This window comes from Cebus imitator, unplaced genomic scaffold (genome assembly GCF_001604975.1).
Source record: "Cebus imitator isolate Cc_AM_T3 unplaced genomic scaffold, Cebus_imitator-1.0 Scaffold452, whole genome shotgun sequence".
NCBI classification, from domain to species: Eukaryota; Metazoa; Chordata; class Mammalia; order Primates; family Cebidae; genus Cebus; species Cebus imitator.
The window spans coordinates 122,036-139,007 of record NW_016107767.1 but is presented as its reverse complement, the minus strand read 5'-3'; the positions used below and the strand labels follow the sequence as shown (position 1 = coordinate 139,007).

The 16,972-nt window shown below is 41.0% G+C and overlaps 1 protein-coding gene and 1 long non-coding RNA gene across 2 annotated transcripts in view; one reads left to right on the top strand and one right to left on the bottom strand.

Moving 5' to 3' along the window:
- Positions 1–4,081, bottom strand: part of PAM (peptidylglycine alpha-amidating monooxygenase) — a 280,315-nt gene extending 276,234 nt beyond the window's left edge. The window contains exon 1 of the mRNA XM_017511776.2: positions 3,361–4,081. The gene's annotated coding sequence lies outside the window, so the exon portion shown is untranslated. The remainder of the gene's footprint in view (positions 1–3,360) is intronic.
- LOC119468593 lies at positions 2,409–5,083 on the top strand. Its single transcript, XR_005197292.1, has 2 exons — positions 2,409–3,077; positions 4,515–5,083. It is a non-coding gene; the product is annotated as an uncharacterized LOC119468593 (long non-coding RNA).
- The last annotated feature ends 11,889 nt before the right edge of the window (positions 5,084–16,972 follow it).

Sequence of the window (16,972 nt, the reverse complement as noted above, 5' to 3'; positions counted from 1 at the left end):
AACTGTCTTGTATACCACTGAATGTCACTGCCTAGGAAAAAGTCAAACATATCGTGTGGGCTGAACAAACACATGTTGCATAAATGAATGAAACAAGTTAGCTGAGGAATGGCTACTTCAAAATATGGGGAAGAGTGTATTTATATTTTTATATATGTATTTATTTTTTTAATGTGAACCACTGAAATGCCATTCCTTCCCCCTCTCCCCCTACCCTGGAGAAACTAAAATAACGGCTTGAGTCATAGAGCAACAGCTATATACTGGCAATGTGCTAAGACCCACACATGGATTAGCTCACTTAATGCTGACAACAGTCCTTTCAGGTTAGTACTTCATTATTTCCATTCTGGAGATTTAAACCATTAAACCCTGGATAAGAGGAAGGCCTTATTCTCCATAACACTACAGTCAATTGTAGGGATACACAATGACTGAAATTTCTGCCAGGAGACCTGAGAGCACATGACAGCAACAGCAACTTTATTGACAGCCCCTGTCTTTTGAGCTGTCTGTGGTTTTAATAATTAGCTTTTACAGATGAAAAGAATTCAAATGGTAAAGAAAGTTCTTATACACACAAGAAGCTTTCATGGCTATTACACCAACTGACACAGTTTCCAGGGCAGCAACAAGGATCTTTAATCTCATTTCACAAATAGAAAAACAAAGGTATGGAGCAATAAGGCCAAATGTAAAGTTAACACTCAGCGTGCACCTCAGCCCACCATGCCTTAATGTGAGAGTCCAATCAAAGCCCTCAAAGCCCTGTACGTAAAAACCTAAGAAATTCTACATATAGCAGATAGATAAATTCTTGCTAGAAGAAAGAAGAGCATCAGGGTTGAGTCAAACAAAATACAATACAACCTAGGCAGAAAGTCAAGGTCCCTGATCAATCTTTTCCAGGTGGAATTCTTGCTCATTGTTTGCCTGGAGCTAAAAAAAAAAAAAAAAAAAAAAAAGTTTTAAAAACAAGCAAAATTCTCACTAAGAGTCTTTTTTTTTTTTCTTTGCCGCCCAAGTTGGAGTGTGGTGGCATGATCACAGCTCACTGCAGCCTCAACCTCCCAGATTCAAAAGATCATCCCCCCTCAGCCTCTTGAGTAGCTGGGACTACCAGCATGCACAACCACACCTGGCTTTTTGATTTTTATTTTAAAATATTTTTTGTAGAGACAAGGTCTCACTATGTTGCCCAGGCTCGAACTCCTGAGTTCAGGAAATACTCCCACCTTAGCCTCTCAAAGTGTTGGGATTACAGGCATAAGCCACCGCACTCAGCCTCACCAAGTCTTGTAACTTTTAAAGTCAAATTTCCAGAGTCACTTCTGGACCCGCCAGGCCTTTAAGTGTCCAAGTTCCAGCTTATTAAAAATCTTACATTAAATCTCTGTATACTTTTCTAGGCATTATAATTTCCAACTTCAAGGAGTTGAGAAAAAAACTGTATGAGGGCACCTCAATTTTATGGACTTGTTGAATGACCTTAGAATTAAAATTTCTCTAGCTTTTAACATTTGATTAGCATATCATACATGTATAGAATGTTTTTCTGAGCTTTCATTCTAAAAATGCAGAATTCATTTTATTTCTAAGTGTAGCTCAATTTGATGAAGTAGAAACACATGACATTTTATTTTAGAAAGCAATGTCTTAGCAAACTTGTTATTTGTTCCAATCTACTATGTAAACTCACCAAATGATCTTAAAGAGCCTTTGATAATGCATTCTTGACCTCATTTTGTTTGCCATGTATAATCATTAGAAGACTGTTCATATAAAAATATGAAATAAAACTATATAGTCTTTAAGTTACATTGGAAGGCCCTTTAGGACAAGAAACATACTCTATATCTTTCTATCTTTAAATAATATAGCAGAGTGCATCACACAGTGAAAATGCCTATCAAATCAGGAATGCAGGAACAAGAGGGCTTATCATTTAATATCAATTCTAAAGCTGATTATTTATTTTTGAGACAGGGTCTCACTCCATCACCCAGGCTGGAGTACAGTGGTATAATCACAGTTCACTGCGGCCTTCACGTCCAGTAAAGCTGATTTTTTTTAGGCCATTTACTTGCTTCATAAAGTAACTAGAACGGTATGAACTATGTTTTTCTGTGCCTGTGATTATAAACTGAAAATTTACTAACAATATGTCACATGTCATTTGAGCTAAATGTGTGATTTTACCAAAATGAAGGTCCCTTCCTGGATTATTAGAATTAGCAACACATTTAAATTTGCATCTAGTATAGAAAAGAGATTGTAAAGAATGTGCAATATCTGAAGCAAACAAAGTCCAATAAGATCTTCCCTGTATTTGAATTTCTATGACCGAAGAGGCACAGGATGTAAGGCCCATAGCTTTGTGCATAGGGATTGGTGAGGAAGGGACGATTTCAACTCAGAACCCTAACGACCAGTTCCGGGAACACATGCCTTCTAGCCCAACAAAGCTACTGACCAAATCATCCAAGGAGATAATCACATCTCAGCCAAAGGACTGAACTCAGACGATCAGAACACAAAACCTGCCATGAGGCAGCCGCACGAGACAAGAGACCGTGCTCAAAATCACGTAATACCCTAAGTCGTCCCAAGGGAGCCCACAACTACCCTCAGCGGCGGGCAGAACTGACGCGTATTTTGCAGATGACAACGCAGTGGTTCAGATGCGGCGGGTCCCAAGGCCACACAGCTGGGAAGGTGACTGAACCTAGACTTAACTAGTATTCCAAGTGGTGGATACTTTCCATTCTGCCTGGGCGATAGCCCTTCGCCCGCGTATTACACTCCGAGGCTGGCAAAACAGCAGGAAGAGAGCAAAGCTGGGCAGGGACGGGAAAGAGGGCAGGGAATTTCTACTGCTTCCCGGCACTCGCCCCTACTCCACACCCCAGGTCGCTACTACGCGGCGGCCTCTACTTCCCCAAACTAGACTCCAGGGCGGGCGGGGGACCGAGGAGGCGTTCTCGCTGTCACCGAGAGTTCTCCAAGTTGGGGGCAGAAAAGGCGGCGAATGAACAAATGTACCCCCTAGGGTAAGGGCCACAAGGAGAAGTGCGGAGGTGAGAAGGACAGGAGGGGGGGATGACCCTTTACAAACTGGCCAGGGATTTAATGGTGGTCAGAGAGGTTTGGGAAATGCGAGGATGGCTCCGTCCCCAAAATCCTCCCCATCCCCCCACCCCCAACCCGGGCAGCTCTGGAGAAAAAGCCACAACCTCCTGGGGCGCCAGGAATTGGAGGCAGCAGGATCCTGGGCCCGGGCCCCCTTCCGCGCCCCCACCCTCACCCTTGCCCAGCCCGCCTCGCACTGGCGGCGGCGGCGGCGGCGGCGGCGACACCAACCTGCGCGGCCACGGGCTCTGTCCGGGACGGAAGCGGGAGCCTGCGGGTGGCGGAGCGGCGGGCGGAGTTAGTTGGAGGCTCCGGCTCCCTGGGCGGGGACAGGATGAGCACGCGGCGGGAGCGACAGTGGCGGGGGCTCCCTCTCCTTCGCGCGCGCGGGGCCCCGGCGGGTCCGCTGAGCGTCCTGGACTCCCGGGGCAGCTCTCAGTCCCTCCCCCGGGCGGCTCCCGGGCCAGCCCAGCTCTCGCCGCCTCCACGCCGGCTGCGTTTGCTCCGCCCTGCCTCTTTGGGCGCAGCGGCCTCGGGGCTTGGGAACTGGAGCCCCGGCGAGTCCCCGCGATTGCGCGAAGCTTCCCGGGGTTTCCCTGAGGGAATCGCGTGTGCTGGGTGTGTGAACTCAGGTGCGGGCCAGAAGTAGCCAAGAGCTAGAACTCTTGCCCAAGTGCCCTGGGGAAGGGAGTGAAGGCCGGGCCTGAAAGTCTCTGACCGCTGTGTCGAGTCCCTGGAAGCAGCCCTGCGAAGTGGCCACGCCAGCTGTCCGGAGGGAGGCAGAGGAAAATGTCCGACTCTCTCTTCGCCCAGTCTCGGGCCAGAAGAACGTTTCCCGGGAGAAGGAAGGACCCCTGGACCCCCAGTCCTTGCTCCTGCCTGGGGACCAGGCTGAGTGTATGGGAGTGGAGGACAGAGCACCGGGGCTGAACGCGTGGGAAATGTGTGATTTCTATTCACACCATCTCTTTGCCCAGTCCCTAGATTCAGGCCACCTAGATCAGGTCTGCTCAATGCTTCCCAGCTCGCACCTCCGACCCGGGGAGGGAGGTGGGTATCCCATTCTTAGCCTGGCTTCCCACCTCCGTCTGCATTCCTTTCTGGGAAACCTTTTTAACCCTCCAGAGTGCCTAGTGCGCACACACCGATCACTTCCGCCACTAAACTGAGGGCAGGGAACTCTGGAGCCACCACATCCCTAGCCTTACCCCAAAGCCGGAGAAAGCAGGGAGCCGTTGGTGGGGTGGTGGGGGCGGGGCTGGAGAGTTTCAGTAGGAAGGTTTTATACCCAAGAGGTTTGATGATGTGCAGTACTGACCCCACACACACATTGATATGCGTTTAACTGAGGACAGGTATTTGCTACGGTCTCTCCCTTTCTGCAGGTAACCGTCTGAGTGCGTTCACCGCGCCTCTTCCATCTACAGCGCCTGCCCAGCCGCCTCTCCTCCCGGAGTCCCATCCTCCCTTCCCCCACGCTTTCCCATCCCATCTCCCTGCAGCGCGGGTCCCGAGCTGCTCCGGATCCCCAGCGCCGAGCTCTGGTCTTTCCAGACAACTCCATCCCTTTGGAACCTGGTATGGTAGCGGGGAGGTTAGGAGAAGGGACACTGAGGAAGATAAAGAAGAAGCCAGTGGACTGGAGAGAAGGTGCGAACCGAAGGGGCATGCGAGAGAGGAGCGGCGGGAAACCAGGCAAAGCCCTTAGGCTATAGGGGGATTCCCAGAAAGAAAATCCGTTTCGCCTTTGAGAAACCACCGATGCTCGCTGTCTATCAACTGGAAAGTCTGTACAGCCTCCCAACAGAATTCCTAGCGAGCAGTGGGGAGACTGGTCAGGGCCTAGAGCATGCGTCCACGAGCTCCACTTCCCAACCCAAATTCCAAGGCAGCAGATGACCCTAAGCTCTCCGCCGGTGATGAGAAATTCATTCTGGAAACTGATTCTGACAAGGTGCGAGAAAACACGGAGCTGAGTCTGTTTAGGGATCCCCGGGCTGTTCTTCGTCTTTAGGCATCTCCTAAGTCACATGTCACATCTCTTCCTCCTGGTCTGGGTTACTAAGGAAAGCAAGCACCTGAGACCCTCCCTCAAATACGACTTCGTGTGTGTGTGTGTCTGTGTGTGTGTGTGTGTGTGTGGTGTGAGAGAGAAGAAAATGTGCAGAGGCAGGAGTCCTGGGCTATGGCATTTTGTGGTTTCTCCCTTTCTCTCTCTCTTTTTTTTTTTTTAAGTTCAATACAGTACATTTTTGTGCCAAGATGATTTTAGTGGGTTAGTGGGTGACTATATTTTTGCCTTAAAAAATGTGTGAGAGTAGTTGGGACAGCACTTCTAAATGTAACCTGTTGGTGAGCTCTCACGCCTTCAAGGTCCCGGTTGGCACAGCCGATTTTAGCTGTACTGTCAGACACCGAGTAGTGCGCCTTGCCTCAGAGCCTCAGAGTAACAGCCTCAAGGCATTGCATTCTGTGTGCAGGCCAGCTTGAGCAGTGGAGCCAAATACCTCCACTTAGGTGAGGAGAAGCCCCCCTTTTCACTGTCCTCAGGGCTCCACCCCACCTGAAGTTATCTCTGCATTATGTGTCATTACAAGACTAGTCGTTAGTGTCCCAGTTTTACTTACAAAAACACTACATCCAATTTAATTATAATACCTCTTACTCCCCTTCTTATTTCCTCTAATGCTCAAAAGGCTAGGTCACTGAAAGTTCAAGAGGTTAGAAGGGGCCTGCCTGAACCAAATTTCTCTTTTTCTTCTCATTAAAAGAAAAATAGTCCTCGAAAGAACCTTATTAAACTTATATCCTTTCTGAATATGGTAATCTCTCTGTATCGATTATTTTAATTTTATATTAATGATATGATCTTACTGCAAAAGGTGACCAGTCACCTGATGGGGATAAAGGGTCTAGTTTCTTCCTGGAGAAATTCTGGCAGCTAAAAAGAATGGAAGGGTTTATTTACAGGCAGCAGAATTGGTCTCAGGCAGTGTTACCAAGTAGATGGAGACCGACATTCCTCTGTAAACCTCCCTCTTTTTTTCAGTTTTCTTTCATGGCAGCCATGTCCACCTAATACTGCCAGTTCTCCAAGCCAATTTACCTCACACAAAAGTGTTAGGGACTTCAGATGTTATTTCCTGCTAGTGTTTGTCTTGAAAAAGAGCGACATTTCAAGCAGAAGTGAGAGAGTAAAGGAGGATTCATGGAAAATATTTCCTGTACCCTTTATTTTTTGACCTTTCTTTTCGTCATTTTATATAAAGATGGGTCTGATAGACAGAACATACTGTAAACAACTTGGCAACAGTTCAGGCCTATAGGCTTCTTTGAAAATTAAAAAAAAAAAAAATGCACCCCTCCTCATTTCACGGCACTTCACACATGATCTAAGAGCACAGAGGGTTACATTCAAGTAGCAGAATAAGCTTCAAAATGGCTATATCAAACAGTAAGATTTGCTTATGCATATTAAGAACTACAAGAGAAAATATTAATTTCAATTTGCAAGTTGTCAAAAAGCACCTTGTGGGCCATATAACGAATAGCCCCATGTTAAAGTAATATATGTTTGTTCTTTAACAAATAAATTTTCCTCTGAAATATAGACGTCTGTCATGGAGTCAATTATCTTGCACAGCATGTGCTATAAAAGCATATAAAAGCAATAATGTACTACATTGCTTATTTGAAATTGATCAGGAATACACAGCTGCATGCTGGCATGTCTTTAATTTCATGGTGTTAAGAAAAGACTATAGAAGTATGAAAGAGCAAACCCTTTCCTACTGGAGTACTAATTCAATTACCTATCATGATATATATAGGAGGAAAAATTTTCCTCATTAGCTGGCAGAAACACTATGGGACCGTTTTCTCGTCTTATTCTACTGACTGTTGTAGCGAGAGTGTGAACATGAAGTTTCCTTTGAAAACAAAGGGATCACCACAGTCTGATCAGTTCCAGGGGTGTGCACAAGAACAAAGATAGAAATGGTATTCTAAGGACATAAATTATCATTTAAACGAGGTGAACATTTACGAAATTTATGCATCAAACAGATCTCAAGATTTGAAAGTGTAATAAGGGGTAGTTAGAACAAGTTGAACTTCCTTGATGTAACGCAAATGTGAAACCTCTTTCTCTCTTTTCTCGGGCTGACTCGAATTCTCCCCTCTATCACTGCATGATGCACACATAAATAAAATAACAAAATATTTTGCAGAAAGCTCTGCCAGGTTAAGTACACAGAGCCTTCTTGAATACCCCATATTACTTTCTCTTGTGACATGTTAAAACAGATTTGAAAAAAAAATCTTAAGGGTAATATTTTAATAGCTTCACTTAGAGAGTAGAATGCATTATCATTACGGTATAAAGGGTATCATTCATTTTTAATTCCTTGCTCCACAGGTGTTCCCTGCCCAGACTGTGGTTGACACTTAGAGGGCCTAATTATGATTCATATATCCCACATTCTGCAGAAATTGGCTCCTCTAACTCCACACAATGTCATTATTCAGAGGAGAAAAATACGTTTCAGTACCACTGGCTAAACATAGTGATTCTCAATCTTGTCTACATATTAGAATCACCTGGAAAGCTTTAAGAATCCTGCCACTTCGGCCTTGCCTCAGATTGGCCTCAGACCCAATAAACAAAAATTTCTGGGGGTGGGGCCTGAGGAGAGGTGTTTAATTCCCCAGGTGGTTTTTATGTATAGTCAAGGCAACCATCTGCAGAGTATAAACACTTAGCAAATAAAACTATTCTTTGTTAATATACTATTAGCAAAGAACTACTTACCTATTAGATGCAGTTAAACTTTTTTTTTAATTAAAAAATTTAATTTGGTTTGATGAGGTAAGCTCTCCATACCAAGTTATGTGGTCTCTACCTATCTTAGGTGTCTGGCTGTGCTAGCAAGGCTGGTTCACAAAGAAAATGCATGACATGTCAAAAAAAGACACAGCAGCATATCCATGACGTACCCTCATTTTGGTGGATCTGTGAGTGGAATCAAACCCATAGCTCACTGTAGGAAAACAGACATGGGGGAAATTGAACCTTATAAGTCTTAAATTCCCACATTTAATCCCCTTGAGCTATTAAGCCATTATCCAATTGTGCAGTTAAAAAACAGATACATGCTATAATTAATTCTTTCTATAAAGTCCAAAGTTTAGAAACAAAATAATTACAAGGACAACCAGGGTCATCAATTTTATGTAGATTGAGCACTAAAGAAGAACCAAATATTTGATTCTGAAAAAGGAGTGTTAAAGTGCTGCTGGCAGTTTCACATACGTAGTTAATACATTCTGTATGCTTGTGGAATGAAAATAGTCCAACCCAAAGTGAATACATGATACTTTATATAAATAAGATATATAAATCATAAAAACTTTGTCCATACAGATTAGTATGATGTAGAATGAGGTGAAACAGGCAGATCAAAGGGGACAATCTGTTGATAGGAAATGGATATACTGGAGAAATTGAATAGACAAATTTTATTTGACTGGATAGTGGAGATTATAAGGTCAAGTGAAGTCTAAGTAAATACTGCTTTTCTCCACTGCCTGATATGAAGTGATTACTAGCAGTCTAAGAAATTGGTATGATGGTGATGGAAGCTAAAATAATCATGGAATCACTAGAAGTTTCTGGAAATCAATGTCTATGACACTCAAGGCTCCACAAGCTTTGATTTTTTAAATAAGAAATTTACTGGGCCGGGCGCGGTGGCTCAAGCCTGTAATCCCAGCACTTTGGGAGGCCGAGGCGGGTGGATCACGAGGTCAAGAGATCGAGACCATCCTGGTCAACATGGTGAAACCCCGTCTCTACTAAAAATACAAAAAATCAGCTGGGCATGGTGGCGCATGCCTGTAATCCTAGCTACTCAGGAGGCTGAGGCAGGAGAATTGCCTGAACCCAGGAGGCAGAGGTTGCGGTGAGCCGAGATCGCGCCATTGCACTCCAGCCTGGGCAACAAGAGCGAAACTCCGTCTCAAAAAAAAAAAAAGAAATTTACTTAGTAGTTTTTCACCTGATGGATAGATTTAATTTCCTAATAAGGGGAAAATCCTTCATATTTTTCAAGTGAAAAATATACAAAAATTGTTCATATGTATAAATTAAATGGGAAGGATTGGTAGATGCCGTTAAAATATTTGAGTGGTCTCAATTTTGTCAAATTTAGAAAATGCTTATACTTTTTTGGATTTTCCCAAATAATCATGTAATACATTTACTGTTTGGAAAAAATGATCAGTTTTATGTTCAAAGGGCATAATCTGCCTCTTTTGTCATAATCTGTTTCTTTTCAATAAATCGAAAATTGAAAATGAAGTATATTTGCTACACAAATATAAAACTACACAAATAGTTTTCTTGTTCATCATATTTGTATTCTTTTTTATTTTGCAGCTGTAGATTTTTGTCTCTATTTTAGATTCTTAATCTGATGGCATTGGAGATTTGTTTTCAACAAGGAAAAAAAAAACCAAACAGATGTATAAAGAATGACATAAACTTTCCAGTCACATTTAGCAGCAACAGAAAACCACAAAAGGGTGTTGGAAATTTTTTGGTTTTATCACAAATAAAAAAAGCTTTTCAAATTAGCACACAGGAAGTCAGAATACCTGCTTCTCATTATTATACATTTATTGCTAATAAGCTGTGTGGCATGTGCATTACTTCTCTCTGGGTCTCAGTTTTTTCATCACACATTGAGGGGTTGGCCTAGAGGACTGCATGTTTCTTTCAGTATGAAATTATTCTATGAAAAAAAAAACACAAAAATTAATACAAGAAAATGTTTTGAGATTAGAGCCCTGTGTTTTGGAAACATTGATGGCTAAAAAAAACAACTGTTTTCAAATGCCAGTGTTTTCTTAATGCCTCACCCAACAGCCATGATGCTGTTGCCTGTCATGGGAGGTGGTTGTGCCTGGGGGCTATTCACCAACAGGAGTTTTACTCTCCAAAGATAAGGGTCACAGCCTCCTCAGAAAAGGACACCTGAGAAATTGGATGCTTGCATATTTGAATCAGCTATAGGAAGGGACTGGTCAAAGTATATTCTGGCCATTGGCCGCCAGGTTGGTCCCAGCAGCACAGAGAAAATAGAGACGGTTGGTAAGGGAATCATTGTGTGGGGGTGTGGATGAATGACTCTGTGGACAGTAATAACGAACATCCAAGTTTACGTTCCCTGCCTGCATTGTTTTCTTTTTCTCATTCCTGTATACTGGTCTTTGCTGAGCTTTGAAGAAAGGTATGGGTCAGTCCTTGGGGAAGAGATGTAAGAGCTATTTATTAACAGCCATGGCAGTAGGGAAATGTTTGTGATGTGATCTGATTTATAGAGGAGCCTGGGATAGCAGTGCAGAGGGAGAAGCAAGAAGGGACACCAGAACAAACTTGTGGAACATGTCATGATCTTTCAATTGCCTGGAAAGGGGAACCTGATAAAAGGCAGGTCTTACTATCAATTTAACTAGGTGGAAGATTGGATTACGGTGAGCGTGTTAAAGGGAAAACACTGGAGGGTGGTATTAGTTTGGGCATTTGGGTTACAGCAGATCTCTTATTTGTTGAACACCTACTTTGTGTATTGTTGAATGGTTTTTGTGCTATGCCTCTCACTTATTGTAACTTTCTGTCCAGAAATAGTAATTGGAGAAATACACTGAATCAAATGATAGGTTTCATTCACTCCTAGCATGGTTTCTCCACTAATCAATGCTCCATGGCTGAACATTAGTAAGTATGTATCTTTTATCTTCCATTTTTAAAAAATCCACTGTAGCAGTAGATAATTGGCCTCCAAAGATACCCATGCCCTAATCCTTGGAACCTGTAAATATGTTACCTCACATAACAAAAGGGAGTTTGCAGATGTGATTAAGGTTAAGGACCTTGAAATGGGAAGATTATCGTGGATTATCCAGGTGGGCCAAGTATAATCACATGGGTCCTTCAAAGTAAAAAAGAAGACAGAAGAGTTGGCCAAAGAGATTCAAAGATGGAAAAAGAGGTGGAGGAGATGAGACATGAGGTGGACCAGACTACTATAGCTGGCTTTGAAAGTCAAGGGGAACATGAGCCAAGAATTGCAGGTGGGTCTAGAAGCTGAGAATAACTCCAGGCCAACAGCTAAAGAGGAAACAGTTTCCTTAGTTCTACAACTGGAAAAACAAGTCTGCCAGCAACCTAAATGAGCAAGCATACGGATGTGCCTCTAGAGCCTCCAGAAAGGAACACCGCCCACCAAAATTTTGATTTTTGCCTGAAGAGATACACTTTGGACTTCCGATCTACCAAACCGTAAGATAAAAAAATGCATATTGTTCTAAGGTGCTAGGCTTGTTATTTGTTAAAGCAGCAACAGAAAAGTAATGTATCCACTACATCTAGTGTGAAAGCTAAGACCCATGCCTCTTCACCTTTAGCTCTGTACCTTATATAGGATTGACATTTAGTTTGTGCTTCAGTCAACACTGGAGGAGAAAGGAAGGTAAAAACAGAGGGCAGGAGAGAGGGAGACCATAAGCCTTCATTTTCTATAAATATTTTTGGAAACATGAAAGAGAAATTCTATAACTAGTCAGGGAATCAATACCAGGTATGGAATTGGTGAAATGGAGGAGTAGGATGGAAGACCACCGTGTTGCAGCTCATGTTTTGAGAACCTTACTGCATTATACTTCTGAGTGGATGAATACACGCTAGCATGCCTTAATAGTTCATGCCTGCTATCCTATCTACCAGGCCACCTTTTGCCAAAAAGCCTGAGAAAAGATTGTTAGAATGGTTACTCTTTCATTCCAAATCCAAGTAACAGTTTGAGAGCATAATTGATTTGGAGTGTTTATCCTCCGTACTAGTATTGCCACTACAAAACTGACTCTTGCAATAATCTTATCCAAATGACTGAAACATGCATCTGACCATACATGTGTTCCCTTTACATGTCCACAATTATCATTCTAGGTCAAGTCTTTGTTATATTTTTTAAACATTTTAATTCGCGAAATATATCATAACTATCAAAGGGTATATAAAAGTACCTATGCAGGCCGGGCGCAGTGGCTCACGCGTGTAATCCCAGCACTTTGGGAGGCCGAGGCGGGCGGATCACGAGGTCAAGAGATCGAGACCATCCTGACCAACATGGTGAAACCCCGTCTCTACTAAAAATACAAAATAATTAGCTGGGTATGGTGGCGCATGCCTGTAGTCCCAGCTACTGGGGACGCTGAGGCAGGAGAATTGCTTGAACCTGGGAGGGGGAGGTTGCAGTGAGCTGAGATTGTGCCACTGCACTCCAACCTGGTGCCTGGTGATGGAGAGAGACTCTGTCTCAAAAAAAAAAAAAAGTACCTCTGTAATATAAATATATAGATAATAAATATGTAGGTTATATTATGTATATTTGTATTAAATATATTATATATAAAATATAAAATATAGTATATTAAACATATGTAATATATTTAATAAAGTATATAAATTAAAAAGTAAATTCATATGAAAACACCCAGCTTAAGAAATAGAATATCGTTAGAACCTCAAAAGGCCCTGCCACTTCTTAGTCATGCACTGCTTTTTTCCGCAGAGGTAAATGACATCCTGAACTTTATTATCATTCCCTTATAGGGTTTCCACGCTTGTATGTATTCCTAAACAAAATATAGTCATTTTATGTCTTTGGAATTCATAAGTATGAAATAATCATGCAATCAATACAATTTGCAAGGAAGTTTATATATGTGCACACACATAGATAATTAACAGCATAATTAATAGATATGATTTTCTTGTGAATTGTTTTTTTCCTCTCAACATGTTTTGGTGGTCTTACATGTTGGTGTAACTGTAGTTACTTATTTTCATTGGTCTGTGTGCATACACTGCAATTGATTTATTCTACTCTTAATGAATATTTGGGTAGTTTCCAGGTTTCCACTGATACAAATAATGCTTTATATACATGTTTTCTGTTGCGTATGTGAAGAGCTTCTTTAGGAGTATACCAAGGAACAGAACTGCTGGGCCATAGCATATGTGCCTATGCAGCGTTACCAGGTAATGCCAAATTGTTTTTTAGAGTGGTTGCTAATTTCATCCTTATTACTTTTCTAATTGAAAGACTCTTAACTCGTGTTTCTGCCTTCAGTTTTTCTCCAAATTAGTCTGCCCTGTCCACTGCTATTAGTCTGGACTTCCTAAAATGCTATTTCCAGCATATGTTTTCCTCACATCCTAAATTCCAGTTTTCCTCAAGAACCCATGATAGCAACTTACTGTCTACATCAGCAGTCCCCTACCTTTTTGGCACCAGAGGTTGGTTTCATAGGAGGCCATTTTTCCACGGACCAGGGGGAAACGGTAGGGGGAATGGTTTTGGGATGATTCAAGCACATTACATTGATTGTGCACTTTATTGCTATTATTACTACATTGTAATATATAATCAGATAATTATACAACTCATCATAATGTAGAATAAGTGGGAGACCTGAGCTTGCTTTCCTGCATCTTGACAGTCATATCTATAGTTGATGGGAGACAGTGACCGATCATCAGGCATTTGATTCTCATAAGGAGCATTCAACCTAGATCCCTCACAAACACAGTTCACAATAGGGTTTGCACTGCTATAAGAATCAAATGCTGCAGCTGATCTGATAGGAGGTGGAGTTCAGGTGGTAATGCCAGTGATGGGGAGCTCTGTAAATACAGATGAAGTTTCACTGGTTGCCCACTGCTCATCTCCTGCTGAGTGGCCTGCTTCCTAAAAGGCCACAGACCAGTACTGGTCCGTAGCCCATAGGTGGGGACCCTTCATCTGCATCAACAAATCCAAACTCTTAATAGTTTTTCAAGAGTGTTCACATTCACTATTCTCAAAAACTTTGTGCTAATAGGCTGATCTTTGTAGGTTTTTTCCCTTTAATACATGTTCTTTTTGGTCTTCAAGTTTCAAGCTCATAAAATCTCCTTGCCTAGAAACTACTCCTTTCTTCTCTGCACCTAAATTATTACTCATTATTCAAAACCTCACTGATGTCCTCTTTTTCTGTGATACCACCCCTAGCTAGTTCCATCTGCTTCCCTGAAGTGTCCTAGCACTAAGTGTGTGTTATTTATTTATGTTATATAAATTCCTGGTGCATGCAGGGAGAAAATATGAGGGCCTTAAAAAAGTAAGGAGTTTGCTTCAGAACAAGATAGCCGTCAGTTACACACCTTTCTTCAAGCAGAGACTGAGTGACAATGGGTGCTTGAAGAAGGAATCACAGGTGACCTGGTGGCTTGGACCTGTTCATCACCACTGTTCTCTGTAACGTGTGATTCTATGATAAGAGATTTGGCATGGAAAGCCTTCTACGTTCCGATTTCAGCCTTCTCTTCCTCCTTTATCTGTCATCAGGGACTGACAGGACCATTTGTTCTAGTCCAACTGGTCTGCTTCCTATCTTCCAGACTTATTGTTCTGCCTTTTTTGGAATTTCGGTTTTGGCACCTCTCTCTACATCAGAGACCTCAAAACCACACCCTGCTGAGGGAAGGGCTCTCCATCCTCCCAGAACCGTTTAAGAAGACTTTCCAGACCATTTTAGCTTACTATGATGCTCTTCTCTCATAAAATCATTGGTGTCTCGCATATATTGCCTTATATTGTATGTATAAACCTCCAAATCAGGAACTATCACTTAAACACTCTAGCACAGTGACTTCAACAGTGATGTTATTTAAAGACTAACTCTTGATTGACACATGATTGTTACTGCTGAAATAACTCTGATCTGTGTTTCTATTTTGGTTCTATAGATGGCAGATCCATTTTGCATTCAAAGAAGATTATATTTTCTAAGCTGAATTCACCCTCATCAGCAAGATTTATGCTTGAATTCTTAACTGGGATATTGCTTTGTGATGACTATTTTTCTTTCCTTTTGTGTTTTTTTTTTTTCCTTTACTTTTTCAGCACACCAGTATTAAATACAGAATAAATACCAGGATTTTTGGCACATACAGTCCATGGATGTTGCCTGACTTCTATGTGTTCCTACAGTAGGAATACTTGGCATCTGTGGTATTTCAATATGATATAATTTCCCTATTTGTGACCTAATCTTTAAGCTCTTTGAACATTTTCTATTGTTGTTTTCTTTGTTAGACCTAAGAAATACCTGTTTCTAATGCAAGATGGCATGACCTAGGATGATTGAAAAAAATCGTATCTTTGTTTTCAAATCTTAGTATTTTTTGATGCATAAATTTTCTTTTAAGCCTAGCCTCATTTAAATGCTAATATCTGTTTTCATGAGGCCAGTTTCTTGTTCTCCTCTATATACCCTCAGAGCTGATCTGAGTGTGGAGATTCCATTCACTTCAAAGGAAACTTCACGCTTGGATCTTCTCCACAGGGGTGCTCAGACTAAGACAAGAAATGATCCCTATAGCTTTTTTCTCCCTGCATTTGTGAGGAAAAAAAAAATAATGAAAATAAAGAGATTTCCCAATGGATTTATAATTTAAGTAATTGAATCACTACTCTATACTGGAGCATTCATACACTATTGCTAGTTTATAATAGTTAAAAGCCTTTTTTAACACTGGGACATTAAAGGTATATTGGGATGGTAGAATCTGCTAGTATACCTGTTACTTTCAAACAAACAGTACAGTATGTTTTTTCCATCAAGTGCATGTATTGGGAATGGTCTCATGCTGTGAGAGATAATTGACTGCATGAGAGATAGACATACTTTATATGCAAAAAATATTTTAAAGGGAGGACAAAATATATTACTTTAATGAGGTCATTAAGTGCACAATAAGGTGCTTTTTCAGTGGTTTGTAAATGGCAATTAATCCTTTCTTCATTTTTGATCTAAGATCTTAATTTTTTTTTCTGTTTTTATTGTGAGCCTTAGAGCATGCATGCTTTTTTTTACAGCTCATTAGTTTGGAGAGAGAAAATGATTATCTAAATTTCCACTATTTTTTTTAAAATAAAAGGTATTTTCCTTTATTTTTAATATTTATAATTAAGACTGTTTTCCCAGTATTAATATTCCTTAAGAAGACTTTAGGTGTAACCAAACTTAATTTGAATTGGAAAATGGTAATAAATATAACTATCAGTTGATTTTTGTTACAATTTGTAAACCACTTTCACATACATTACTTCATTGGAAACTCTATGAAATGAAATCAATTTTATTCTTTCCCTTTTATACATGAGGGAACACAGGACTAGATAAATCAAACTCATCCAGGCACTTACAGATCTGAAAAGAGCAGAGTAAGGATTCCGACCCTGATTTTGTTTCTTTTAGTCCCAAATTCTATTTACTATTCATTGTTGCCTATGAATGGCATATGTGTTATTTTAAAAAGCAGGTTTTGAATCTTGCTTTTTATTCAAGTAACTGCATTGTATCTCTACTATATGTTTTAGGTGAAGAAGTGACATGTTTTGAATAACAAAAATAAACAGTTTAGTAAAGAATAAAATTGAATGCTTAGTGTCATCTACTCATATTAAATCTATAACAAAAATAAAGATAATCATAATAAGTGTATTAGATGTTTGGGTAATAATGCTAAAAGGATACTCTTCTAGGCACTTTTTTCTCTCTCTCAGAATAATCTGGTTTAACAGACCCTTCTGAAGTAATCATAAAGCCCATATTTATATAATGAATTTCTCATCTGATTCATCTTAATGAAAGTGTTACTGCCATTTCCCTTTGGACTTTCATGGACATTTGAGATAAGAAATAACCCATAGTTTCTATTATGCCTTATGTGTAT